Source organism: Saccopteryx bilineata, chromosome 5 (assembly GCF_036850765.1).
Source record: "Saccopteryx bilineata isolate mSacBil1 chromosome 5, mSacBil1_pri_phased_curated, whole genome shotgun sequence".
Classification (NCBI taxonomy): Eukaryota; Metazoa; Chordata; class Mammalia; order Chiroptera; family Emballonuridae; genus Saccopteryx; species Saccopteryx bilineata.
The window spans coordinates 32,719,145-32,732,850 of NC_089494.1; the positions used below are offsets into that span (position 1 = coordinate 32,719,145).

At 40.3% G+C, this 13,706-nt stretch overlaps 1 protein-coding gene and 1 pseudogene across 1 annotated transcript in view; both read left to right on the forward strand.

The window, feature by feature from the left end:
• Positions 1-13,706, forward strand: part of BMPR2 (bone morphogenetic protein receptor type 2) — a 168,650-nt gene that overhangs the window by 70,655 nt on the left and 84,289 nt on the right. The gene's annotated exons all lie outside the window — the stretch shown is intronic.
• Positions 7,562-7,737, forward strand: LOC136306982 (U1 spliceosomal RNA; annotated as a pseudogene).

The following is a 13,706-nucleotide window of genomic DNA, read 5'->3' on the forward strand; positions in this document are numbered from 1 at the left end:
TCGAAGATCTGACATTAACATTTAAATGCTGTGGCTGGAATTGACATATCGTTTAGGCTCTGAGTTACCAGGATGATTAGAGTTTGCCTATTGAACAGTAGGACATGGAGCGGGAGCAAGAAATAAAACTTATTGTTTAAAACCACTAAGATTTTGGGATTGTTATGATACATAGTCTATTTTATTTTGACTGATATAAAGGAAGTAAATGGCTTAGGGACTAGTATGAGGAGAGACTTTTAAGTATATGTCCTGGGGCCCTGGCCAGTTGGCTTAGTGGTAGAGTCAGCGGCATGTGGATGTCCTGGGTTTGATTTCCAGTCAGGGCATACAGGAGAAGCGCTGATCCTGCCTCTCTACCCTTGCCCCCTCTCACTTCTCTCTCTCTCTTCCTCTCCTACAGCCATGACTCTTTTGAAGCCAGTTGGCCCCTGGTGCTGCAGATGGCTCCATGGCTGCCCTCTCAGGCGTTAAGAGAAAGCTTGGTTGCTGAGCAAACAGAGCAACACCTCAGATGGGTAGAGAGCATTGCCCCCTAGTGGGCTTGTTGGGTAGATCCTGGTTGGGGCACATGTGGGAGTCTGTCTCTGCCTCTCCTTTCACTGAATAAAAAAAAAAGTATATGGCCTGGTATACCTTTAAATTACTCTGGGCCTATATTACCTATTTTAATTTTTAAAAATTAATTGGAGAGAGAGAAACATCAATTTGTCATTCCACTTATTCATGCATTCCTTGGAGGATTCTTGTATGTGCCCTGATTGGAGATTGATCCTGCAACTCTGGTATGTTGGGATGACATTTTAACCGAGTTACCCAGCCAGGATTGTATTACCTATTTTAAAAAGTACATTTACTGTGGTTGCCATGTAGAGACCCAATTATGAAAGGATGTGGAGAAACTAGTAAAGGAGGCTATCAAAGTTGTTCTTCAGGCAAGAGATGACAGCCAAAACTAGGATGGTGCATTGGAGATACATAGTATATATCTAGAGATATTTTGGAGGTAACATTCATTGAATTTAGTGATTAATTGGATGTTAGGTATTTCTGTAATGGAAGTCTTATAGCGAGCCTACAATACTTTTGTAAGCCCAAATTTTTTTTTTTTTTTTTTTACAGAGGCAGAGATAGACAGGGACAGACAGGAACGGAGAGAGATGAGAAGCATCAATCATCAGTTTCTCGTTGTGCGCGTTGCGACTTCTTAGTTGTTCATTGATTGCTTTCTCACATGTGCCTTGACCATGGGCCTTCAGCAGACCGAGTAACCCCCTGCTGGAGCCAGGGGCCTTGGGTCCAAGCTGGTGAGCTCTTTGCTCAAGCCAGATGAGCCCGCGCTCAAGCTGGCGACCTTGGGGTCTCGAACCTGGGTCCTTCCGCATCCCAGTCCGACGCTCTATCCACTGCGCCACCACCTGGTCAGGCAGCCCAAAATTAAGTAAAAAGAAAAGAAAAGAAAAAGAACTTGTAGCTAGAAGTTTGTAACAAGGTTTCATGATATGCTGACCCTTAAAACTCTTTCATTCTTATGTTACCATTTCTCTGATGTAGTTTGATTTTTTCACTTCACTTGTACCTTTATTTCAATTCTCATAGCACTTCTCCAGTTAAGAATTTTACTGTGGCTCCACTGCATCATTATACAACATATGTTTTATTGTTTCAGCCACCAACTATTTATTTCTACTATAGTCCTTCCATATTTTGAGCAGTCTAATCTTACCCAGGTGTAATTGCAGTGTCACTTTTTACATGCTCCAAAAACTAGCAGCCTCTTATTTGTAGACCAGTTTAGAGAATAGAGTATAACATTCTACTAAACTAATCTTACCTTTTCCTGTTATTTTCCCCTAACACACACACTCACACACCTTCTCATACTCTCTATCATTCATCAGAACTTAATTTATAGTGCCTATTCTGGTGGTTTTCTTTTCATAATGTTCTTGAATACCTTTGTACCTCTTGATATCTAACTTGGTTATTTTTGGGTTCCATCACAAATCCTCCATTTTTTCTCATGCCTTTAGCTAGAAGTTTTTGCATGTGCCTATAGCATTTTACAGTATTTACTTTTGTCGTAGCACTTTTCCTTCCAAAATTATTCTTCCTTTACTTCCTGGCTAAGTTATTGACACTACTATTTACCCTATTGCCTAGGCCACAAACACAGGGGTGATCTTTGGTTCTTGATTATTCTCTTAACTTCCATGCCTATTTTCACCAGAACATGCAACAAGACACCAAAGTAATCCTATCATTTCTAAGGAAATTAACATCTAGAAACAACATAGTATATGTAGATAGTATATGTAGGATATAGTGATTATTTTCTTAACTCTTGCAATGACCCTTGGGATTTTTAAAAATTCCCATTATACAGGTAAGGGAACTAAAATTCACAGAGGCTTAGTAAGGTTAAATGTTAAATTTTTTGTGACTTCAAGGCCAGTGCTAGTTTCATTTGACCCCATAAATATTTCTCTAATCCTTTCCTTCTCCTTATCTCTCTCTGTTCCTGTCTTTACCATTTTTCTCTCTGGGTTATTGCAGTAATAGCTTTCTAACTGGTACAATGCCTCTCTTCCCTCCCTCCCCCAGTCTCTTTTTCATACTCTGCCAGAGTACTTTTCTAAAATACAAATCGGTTCATTTTATTCCCCTGCTTAAAATTCTTTAGTGGTTCCATGTGGCCCACAAAATGAAGTTCAGACTTCTTATCGTGGCACATCCATCATTTGGTTCCTGCTTACATTTTCAGCATCATTTCCTACTACTCTTCCTTCCCTGATCTACATTCCAGCTTCACTGAACTGTTTATGGTTACTGGAACTTGCTTGGAATTTCCTTCTCTCCTGGTCTGTCTTGTGAATTCTTCCTTATCTATTACAATTTAGTGAACATTTAAAAATATTTTTGATATTGCCTAGAGGGATGAGCAGTGTTTGGCTTATCTAAATCCTCTTTTTTTTTCCTAGTAGAGCATTTATCACATTGTATTTTTACCTATTAGAGAGTAGAATCCTTGAAGAAGAATTTTTTTCTTGAACTCAGGATGAGTATCTTTTAACTCTAGTCCCTAGAGTCATTTCTGGCACAGTATATTAATCTGCTTAATATAAACTTACATAACAAAATACCATAAACTGGGTGACTTAAACAACTAAACTTAATTTTTCATAGTTCTGGACAAAGTCCGACACAGGATACCAGCTGATCAGGTTCTGGTGAGGACTCTCTTCCTAACTTTCATGTTGCTGCCTTCTCACTGTGCCCCCTAGCCTTTCCCTGGCGTGTGCATGTAGAAAGAGAGAAATCTCTCTCTCTTCCTCTTCTTTTAAGACCAAAATGCTATTCAGTAACCTACTCCTATGACCTTATTTATATAACTTTAACTCCAAAAAGCCCTATCTCCAAATACAGTCACAGTGGGGGTTATACTAAATTAGAGGAAATACACTGAATTTCTGAGGGATTAACCTTAATCCATAGTGTTCAATTTTTGTTGAAATAATTGTTTTTATTTTATGATTCACTGTTACAGAATTGTCTTTGCTGTTCACTTATACATTTCCTCTTTTTGTATTCCTTGGACTTTTAATAATATGGTTTCCAAGAGTTGTTAGATGAACTATTAATTGCATTATAGAATGATATTGATAATGTGTTATTTTAAGTCAGGTAGGTACCTAAGAAGGACTTCTGGACTACTAATATTGATTGACTTTTTTCTATTCCAGATCTTATTCTTTTTTTTTTTTTTTTTTTTTTTTTTTTTTTTTACAGAGAGTGAGTCAGAGAGAGGGATAGACAGGGACAGATAGGAACGGAGAGAGATGAGAAGCATCAATCATTAGTTTTTCATTGCGCATTGCAGCACCTTGGTTGTTCATTGATTGCTTTCTCATATGTGCCTTGACCACGGGCCTTCAGCAGACCGAGTAACCCCTTGTTGGACCCAGCGACCTTGGGTTCAAGCTGGTAGGCTTTTGCTCAAACCAGATGAGCCTGCGCTCAACCTGACGACCTTGGATTCTCGAGCCTGAGTCCTCTGCATCCCAGTTCGACGCTCTTATCTACTGCGCCACTGCCTGGTCAGGCAGAATTATGCCAATGTTGAATAAAGTGTTTTCCATTAAAAAAAAATAATATTGTTAGTTTTTCTAATGTCAGCAAATCAAATTTAAACAGTTTTCATGACTGCATAGTATTTTATTTTTAGATATACCATGATTTTGATAATTTAATGTTTATCGGTAATGAACTGATTATTTTCAATTTTTACTATTATAAATGATGCTTCATTAAGTACTTATACATATTTACATCTTTTATTTTCTTAGTATAAAAACTTGAGAGGCAATTTGGGGGCTTAAGAGAATCCTTTTCTTTCTTTTTTTTTTGGTGACAGAAACAGAGAGAGGGACAAACAGGAAGGGAAAGAGATGAGAAGCATCAGTTCTTCATTGGGACACCTTAGTTCATTGATTGCTTTCTCGTATGTGCCTTGACTGGGGGACTCCAGCACAGCTAGTGACCCCTTACTCAAGCCAGCGACCTTGGGCTCAAGCTGGTGAGCTGTGCTCAAACCAGATGAGCTTGCGCTCAAGCTGGTGACCTTGAGGTTTCTAACCTGGGTCCTCTGCATTACAATTTGATGCTCTATCCACTGTGCCATTGCCTGCTCAGGCTAAAAATTTTTTTTATATAAAACACCAAGTTGCTCTCCAGGAAAGCTGTGGCTAATTAGTGAATAAAGAATATTTTTAGAATATTCTAAAATTTGCTTTTTTTTGTAAGAGTAGCTACTAAGAATGACCACTGATTGCAACATGAGGGAAAAAACTGAGTCATCCAAAGCCTTCCTATAAAATTCATATATATTTATTTGTTTACCATTGTTGGGGCCAGGGAAATTTGCCCCTTATCTCTTAGTTCTTCTGACTGATCAAATAATTTAAATAACATGCAGCAAATTAACAGGAGAAAATAAAATTTTAATATATGCACACGGGGCATTCACATAAGCATGACAACTCCAAAGAGAGTGAGGCAGAGTCAGGTATATAGGCTATTATAGTTATATAGGAAAAAAGGGAAAAGTAAAGAAAGGTTCTGGGTTTACCAAGGGAAGTAGATGATTCACAGGTAGATGAGAAAGTAGCAAACAAATTCTTACTAGTCAACTCAAACAATGAGATAGAGGGAAATATAGTGAACAGATGTTTGCATGGAACCTTTCTATCATACTTAATTCATATGTGCTAAACTGAATATGCTATTGTGATTATGCTAAGGTTTCTTTCTTGAAGTAGGTTTTTCTATCTGAATCTCTTTAAGAAGGAAAAAGGGAAATTAAAAAAAAACTTCCTGAGTTTGTTCGGCTTTAATTGTTTTTGACCAAAATAATCTGCATGCTATGTGGTACTGTGAGAGACTCGCTCTTGAATCCTACACAGTTTTATAATATGTCTCTTTCTATTACTGGAATATAAGAATTTTGAGGCTAGGGGAACTGTGTATTATGTTATATATTATTGTATCTTCAGATTTAGAATAGTCCCTGGAATATAACAGGTACTTAATAAATATTTGACTGATTCTTTTATGACTGATTATAGCAGGCCTCAGGATATATAAGCCTCTTGGAGACTTGGGCCTGGCTTATCTGCTCTTCCATGGTTTACTATTGCTCTGAATTAGGGGAGAGCAATGTATCTCATTGCTGTTTGGGAGAGCTTGGATTACCTGACATATTTTGTCAGCTCGGAGTTGTTAAGTATATGGGGTTGTGTGTGTTTTAAAAAGCTTTGGTTAGACCTGGCCAGTTGGCTCAGTGATAGAGCGTCGGCCTGGAGTGCAGGAGTCCCGGGTTCGATTCCCATCCAGGGCACACAGGAGAAGCGCCCATCTGCTTCTCCACCCCTCCCCCTTTCCTTCCTCTCTGTCTCTCTCTTCCCCTCCCGCAGCCAAGGCTCCATTGGAGCAAAGTTGGCCCGGGTGCTGAGGATGGTTCTGTGGCCTCTGCCTCAGGCGCTAGAATGGCTCTGGTTACAACAGAGCAACGGCCCAGAGGGGCAGAGCATCGCCCCCTGGTGGGCGTGCCGGGTGGATCCTGGTCAGGCGCATGCGGGAGTCTGACTGCCTCCCCGTTTCCAACTTCAGAAAAAAAAAAAAGCTTTGGTTGCCTTTCTGTTTAGGTATATGTGCGGATAGAGTTAACATAGCAGGCTTGCTATCCTTAGAAAGATCTGCTTACAAAATTGGCTGTTGGCTGGCATCTGAGAAATTGGGTTTTGGAAATGTTCCTATTTCATAACTGATAAGGGTTGTTAATTGTGCCTAAACTATTTGTACAAACAGTATGGTTTATGTTGAATACCTCCTTTTCTTCTGAGAGTCTGGAATTTTGGTATGAGCTAGGCAGAAAGTGTTTACATGACCAGCCCCCCAGTAAAAACTTGTGATACTGAGTCACAATTTAGTACTGGAGGAATTAGTGCATCCTGTATGACTCCTTGGAGAAAAGACTCTTGGAAGCTTGTACTTGGTTTCCTCTGGACACGTAGCCTCATATGGCTTTTCTCTTTGCTGATTTAGGTTTGTATTATTTTGCTGTAATCAATCATAGCTGGAGCACAGTGATGTGCTGAGTCCTGTGAGTTCTCCCAGTAAATAAATCACCAACTCTGGCGGGGGGGGGGGGGGAGTTCAGGGATTCCTGACATTGCATCAAATTTAGAAATATCCTAAAGAGGCATTTTAGGAAGATTGTAATCTTCCCACTCTGCTATCTCTTTGATATGGAAATGCTCAGTAGAATGACCATTAACCTGTTGTACTCTGGATGTAGAAGTATATAAAATAAGGGATATTTTGCTTTTGAAAGCATTGAAAAATAAGGGACTTCCTTACTTGATTTATTATAATTGAATTTAGAAATTTGAATATACACCAAATTTTATAGGGACATGTCTATTAGGTTAAGATGCTCTTTCCTTTGTAATTTTCATAATAAAATTGTAGTAATACTTTGAAATCTCAATTATGTTTGTCCTGAGAAATTTGTGTTCTACGAAAGGGATACTGTTGCTTCAGCTATTCAGTTATTTGCCCCATACTGCAAGGTTCCTGTGTTGTGTATTTTAGATAGTTCATTTTGACACTTAGATAAACAGAAGCCAAACACATAAGCATATCTAGAATTAGTCCCTGAACTTTGTTCTGGAAAAGATAAGGCATTTAGACTTTTCCAGTACAGATAAATATATTGCAGCTACTAAAAAATGGGTGTTATGTGACTCCTGGATTGTTTAGATAGACAGACAGTGAAGGTCTTAAAAAATTCTTGCCAATAAAACTCAAGGGAAATTTTACTTTCATCCATAAAAACTGTTTTTAAGAGGATTATAGATTAGGCACAAGATTCCATAACTTGGTAAACTATCTCTATATATCATTTGTTTACAACATGCATGAAAAGTTCACCTGAACTATGTTGTCCTGTTGTTGTTCAGCTTTATATTGTGTTCCTGCCTTTAAAAAATGGACATAGTTGATACTTACCTGGCAGGGGAGATACCATGATCACGAAGGTGGTTTTCCCAGGGCGAGGATTACTCATTGCACTCCAAGTATGCTGACCCCTGCAATTTCCCCAAAGAAGAACAAAACAAAACAAACAAACAAACAAAAAATGGACATAGTTGAAGTATGAACTGCATATATTTAAGCTGTACAATTTGATGAATTTTTATAATTTATAGTACTTGTGAAAACCCCCACCACAGTCAGTATACAAAACATTTTCATCATCCTCCAAAGATTCCTTGTACATTCTGTAGTCTGTTTTCCCCCAGCCCCTAGAACCAGTCAACCACTGATGTGTTTTAGATTACTTTGTATGTTCTAGAATTTTATATAAATTGAATCATATGATATATTCTCATGTGTAGTGTCTTGCGCTCAGCACAATGATACTGAGATTTATCCATATATCAGAGGTTTATTCCTTTCACTGCTCAGTAGTACTATATGGATATATTAAATATTGGTGATCCAGTCACCAGTTTATGGGCACTTGAATTATTTCCATTTTGGGGCTGTTGTAAATAAAGCTACTATTTATACTAGTTATTGAATGGACATAGGATGTCATTTTACTGGTGTGCCCTACCTTTTTTTATAAAAATATTGGGCCTGACCAGTGATGGCACAATGGATACAGTGTCAACTGGTAACACTGAGGTCGCTGGTTCAAAACCCCGAGCGTGGGCTTATCATTGTGGGGTTACTAGTGGGCTTGAGTGGGGGGAATCATCCAGACAATCCCAAAGCTCACCAGCTTGAGCCCAAAGGTTGTTGGCATGAAAAGCCAAAGGTTGCTGGCTTGAGTAAAGGGAGACTGGGTTGGCCCCAGTCAAGGCACATATGAGAAGCAGTCAATTCACAACTCAAGTGAAAGAAATTATGAATCGATGCTTTTCACCTTTCCTTCCTATCTCTCCTTTTCTCTCAAAAAAGAATATTGGTTCTTTTCTTTTTTTTTTCAGAGACAGAGAGAGAGTCAGAGAGAGGGATAGATAGGGACAGACAGATAGGAACGGAGAGAGATGAGAAGCATCAATCATCAGTTTTTTGTTGTGGCACTTTCGTTGTTCATTGATTGCTTTCTCATATATGCCTCGACCGTGGGGCTACAGCAGAACGAGTAACCCCTTGCTCAAGCCAGCGACATTGGGTCCAAGCTGGTGAGCTTTTTGCTCAAACCAGATGAGCCTGCAATCAAGCTGGCGACCTCGGGGTCTCAAACCTGGGTCCTCCACATCCCAGTCTGATGCTCTATCCACTGTGCTACCGCCTGGTCAGGCAAGAATATTGGTTCTAATAATACTTTTTGTCCTTGGCAAAAAAAACAGGGGAAGTTAACACATCAGTTATTCACTTACTTAATAAACATATATTCAATGCCAGTTATAATGCCATGTGCTGAAGACACAGTGCTGAACAAGAACTCACATCCTTCTCTCATAGAGTTTATAATTTGGTGAATAAGCCAGGCATATTATAAGTATTGAATACTAAGAAATGTGTGAATTGTGTGAAGTATAGAATGCTGTGGAGTATGTGGTAGGTGTTCCATTCTTACCTGCCTGGGTTGATTAGGAAAACATTCTTTGAAGAAGAAATATTAAGGTAAATAGGAGTTAAGTAAGTAAAGCATTCTAGATAAAGGGAAGAGAATGCATGAAGGCTCTGAGGTAAGAAAGAGAATGATTACTTTGTGGCTGCTATCTGGACAAAGCCAGGAGGATTTACAGTCGCTAGATTATGAAGGTATTTATATACAATCTTATGGATTTAAGGTGTGAAAATTAAACAAGGATGTGACATGGTCAAATTGTGGACCTCAGACTAGTTGATACTGTAGTCAGTTTTTTTTACTAGATTCTTCATAGTCTGTTCATTTCTAGAAGTTCCAGTTGCCATCTTTAATTCTATTGATTACAGTGTTCCCCCCTTATCTGTGGTTTTGCTTTCTGTGGTTTCAGTTTCTTGCAACCAACTGGAATTTAAAAATATTAAGGAAAATTCCAGAAGTAAATGGATTCATAAGTTTTAAATATATAATAGTTGAACTGCCCTAAAAATCTGTGCTCAGTCCATTCATCGCCCCCTACCCCGAACTCCTGGAAACCACTGATCATTTTACTGTCTTTATAGTTTTGCTTTTTCCAGAATGTCATATGGTTGGAGTCATACAATATGTAGTTTTTTTCAGATTGGCTTCTTTTTTCTTTCTTTCTTTTTTTTTTTTTTCTGAAGTTGGAAACGAGGAGGCAGTCAGACAGACTCCGGCATGCGCCCTACCGGGATCCACCCAGCATGCCCACCAGGGGGTGATGCTCCGCCCATCTGGGGCATCGCTCTGTTGCAACCAGAGCCATTCTAGCGCCTGAGGCAGAGGCCATGGAGCCATCCTAAGTGCCCGGGCCAACTTTGCTCCAATGGAGCCCTGGCTGCGGGAGGGGAAGAGAGAGACAGAGAGGAAGGAGAGGGGGAGGGGTGGAGAAGCAGATGGGCGCTTCTCCTGTGTGCCCTGGCCAGGAATCGAACCTGGGACTCCTGTACTCCAGGCCGATGCTCTACCACTGAGCCAACCGGCCAGGGCTGTAGTTTTCTTGTAATGTCTTTGATAGTAAGGTAATGCTGGCCTTATGGAATGAATTAGGAAATATTCCTTCTGCTTCTATCTTCTTAAAAAAATTGTAGAGAACTGGTATAATTTCTACTTTAAGTGATAGAATTTGCCAGTGAACTCATCTGGGCCTGTTGCTTTCTGTTTTAGAAGATTATTAATTATTGGTTCAATTTTTTAAATAGATATAGGCCTATTCACATTGTCTATTTCTTCTTGTGTGAGTTTTGGCAGATTGTGTCTTTCAAAGAATTGATCCCTTTTATTTAGGTTGTCAAATTTGTGAACAAAGATGCCTGACCTGTGGTGGCGCAGTGGGATAAAGCGTCGACCTGGAACGTTGAGGTCACCTGTTCAATACCCTGGGCTTGCCTGGTCAAGCCACGTATGGGAGTTGATGCTTCCTGCCCCTCTCCCTCTCCCTCTCCCTCTCCCTCTCCCTCTCCCTCTCCCTCTCCCTCTCCCTCTCCCTCTCCCTCTCCCTCTCCCTCTCCCTCTCCCTCTCCCTCTCCCTCTCCCTCTCCCTCTCCCTCTCCCTCTCCCTCTCCCTCTCCCTCTCCCTCTCCCTCTCCCTCTCCCTCTCCCTCTCCCTCTCCCTCTCCCTCTCCCTCTCCCTCTCCCTCTCCCTCTCCCTCTCCCTCTCCCTCTCCCTCTCCCTCTCCCTCTCCCCCCTCTCCCTCTCCCTCTCCCCCCTCTCCCTCTCCCTCTCCCTCTCCCTCTCCCTCTCCCTCTCCCTCTCTTTCTTTCTCTCCCTCTCTTTCTTTCTCTCTCTCCTCTCTGAAAACTGAATAAATAAAATCTTAAAAAAATGTGAACAAAGAGTTTTTCATAATATTTCTTTACCATTCTTTTAATGTGCACAGGAGCTGTACTAATATCCCCTCTCTTTTTAAATTTTTTTTCTGAAGTGAGAAGCGGGGAGGCAGAGAGACAAACTCCTACATGTGCCTGACCAGGATCCATCTGGCATGCCCACTAGGGGACAATGCTCTGCCCATCTAGGGTGTTGCTCCATTGCAACCGGAGCCATTCTAGCACCTGAGGTGGAGGCCACAGAGCCATCCTTAGTGCCTGGGCCAACTTTCCTCCAATGGAGCCTTGACTGTGGGAGGGGAAGAGAGATAGAGAGGAATGAGAGGGGGAAGGGTGGAGAAGCAGATGGGTGCTCCTCCTGTGCGCCCTGGCTGGTGATCAAACCCAGGACTTCTATATGCCTGGCCGACGCTCTACCACTGAGCCAACCATCCAGGGCTGCTTACATTGTTTTTAATTTACCCTTGTTTATCTAGTTTCCTAAAGTGGAGGAGTCTCTTTTTTAAAATTCAAATATATGGCCCTGGCTTGGTAGCTTAGTTGGTTGAGCATTGTCCCAGTACGCCAAGGTTGTGAATTCAATCCCAGCCAGGGCACATACAAAAATAAAGCAATGAATGCATAAATAAGTGAAACAACAAATCAATGTTTCTCTGTCTCTCTCTCTCTAAAATCGGTAAATTTTAAAAATATTTAAATATATATATAGAAGCCTGACCAGGCGGTGGTGGCGCAGTGGATAGAGCATCGGACTGGTATGCGGAGGACTCGGGTTCGAGACACCGAGGTCGCCAGCTTGAAGGCGGGCTCATCTGGTTTGAACAAAGCTCACCAGCTTGGACCCAAGGTCACTGGCTTGAGCAAGGGGTTACTTGGTTTGCTGAAGGCCCACGGTCAAGGCACATATGAGAAAGCAATCAATAAACAACTAAGGTGTCGCAACAAAAAACTGCTGATTGATGCTTCTCATCTGTCTCCGTTACAGTCTGTCTGTCCCTATATCTATCCCTCTCTCTGACTCTCTGTCTCTGTTAAAAAAAAAATATATATATATATATATATGAAATTGCTAATTCATTAGTACATAATTCAATAATTGCCTGCACCAAGTTATTTTTTAAATTCAGTTTTAAATTTATTACATAAGTAAAATGTACTCTTTTTGGTGTACAGTTCTATGAGTTTTGACAAATGTTTAGTCATTTAATTACCCCACGCCAGGCCGACGCTCTACCGCTGAGCCAACTGGCCAGGGCCACATTTTACCCTCTTATTCCTACCCTTGCCCCAGGCCTCTTTTTCTCTGGTAATTACCAAATTGTCTGTGTCTATGAGTTTGTTTGTGCTTTTTATTTTTTTTATTTTTATTTTTTTGTGAAATAATAAAAGGCTTTATTGAGTACAGAGCGCTTCCCGCCTGACAAGTTTCCTTAGCCCTGGGGACTGGAAGACGGTCGCTTTTTTCCAAATGACTCCTGGGAAGTTTCTTTTGGTGTGCTTGGCTGTGGGCAGTCCTAGGCAAAGTTCCCAGCTAGGGAACCCACATGACCTTCCTCCATTGCCCACCAACCTTACATTCTTTTTTTTTAAATTTTAATGGGGTGACATTGATAAATTAGGGTACATATGTTCAGAGAAAACATCTCTAGATTATTTTGACATTTGATTATGCTACATTTCCATCACCCAGAGCCCAATTTTCTTCTGTCACCTTCTAACTGGTTTTCTTTGTGCCCCTCCCCTCGCCCAACCCCCTCCCTCTCCTCCCCCCTCCCTGTAACCCCCACCCTCTTGTCCATGTCTCTGAGTCTCATTTTTATGTCCCACCTATGTATAGAATCATATAATTCTTAGTTTTTTCTGATTTACTTATTTCGCTCAGTATAATGTTATCAAGGTCCATCCATGTTGTTGTAAAGGAATCGATGTCATCATTTCTTATGGCTGAGTAGTATTCTATAGTATATATAATATGTACCAAAGCTTTTTAATCCACTTGTCCACTCACGGACACTTGGGCTGTTTCCAGATCTTCGCTATTATGAACAATGCTGCCATAAACAGGGGGTGCATTTCTTCTTTTCAAACAGTGCTATGGTATACTTGGGGTATATTCCTTAAAGTGGTATAGCTGGGTCAAAAGGCAGTCTGATTTTTTTAATTTCATGAGGAATCTCCATACTGTTTTCCACAGTGGCTGCACCAGTCTGCATTCCCACCAGCAGTGCAGGAGGGTTCCCTTTTTTCCACATCCTCGTCAGCACTTATTCTCTGTTTTGTTGGTGATGTGCTTTTTATTTTATATCCTACATGTGAGTTCTGCACAGCAAAAGAAATGATCAAGACAAAAAGGCAGCCAACCAAATGGGAAAAGATATTTCCAAATGAAATCTCCAATAAGAGGCTAATTAATATCTAAAATAGATAAAGAACTTATGTAATCAACAACAATAAAAAACAATCTAATTTTAAAATAGAAGACATGAACACTTTCCCCAAGCAGATGTACAGATGGCCAACAGATATATGAAAAGATGCTTAATTATAAGGCAAATTTATATTATTTACCCTCACATATCTAGCCAAATTATTGAGAATAAAATTATCATTTTTTGTATACATATGCTTCCTGAATCATTGTTTGCTAATCATATGCAACATTTAATTCCCAGGCATAGATGCAAGGTGTCTG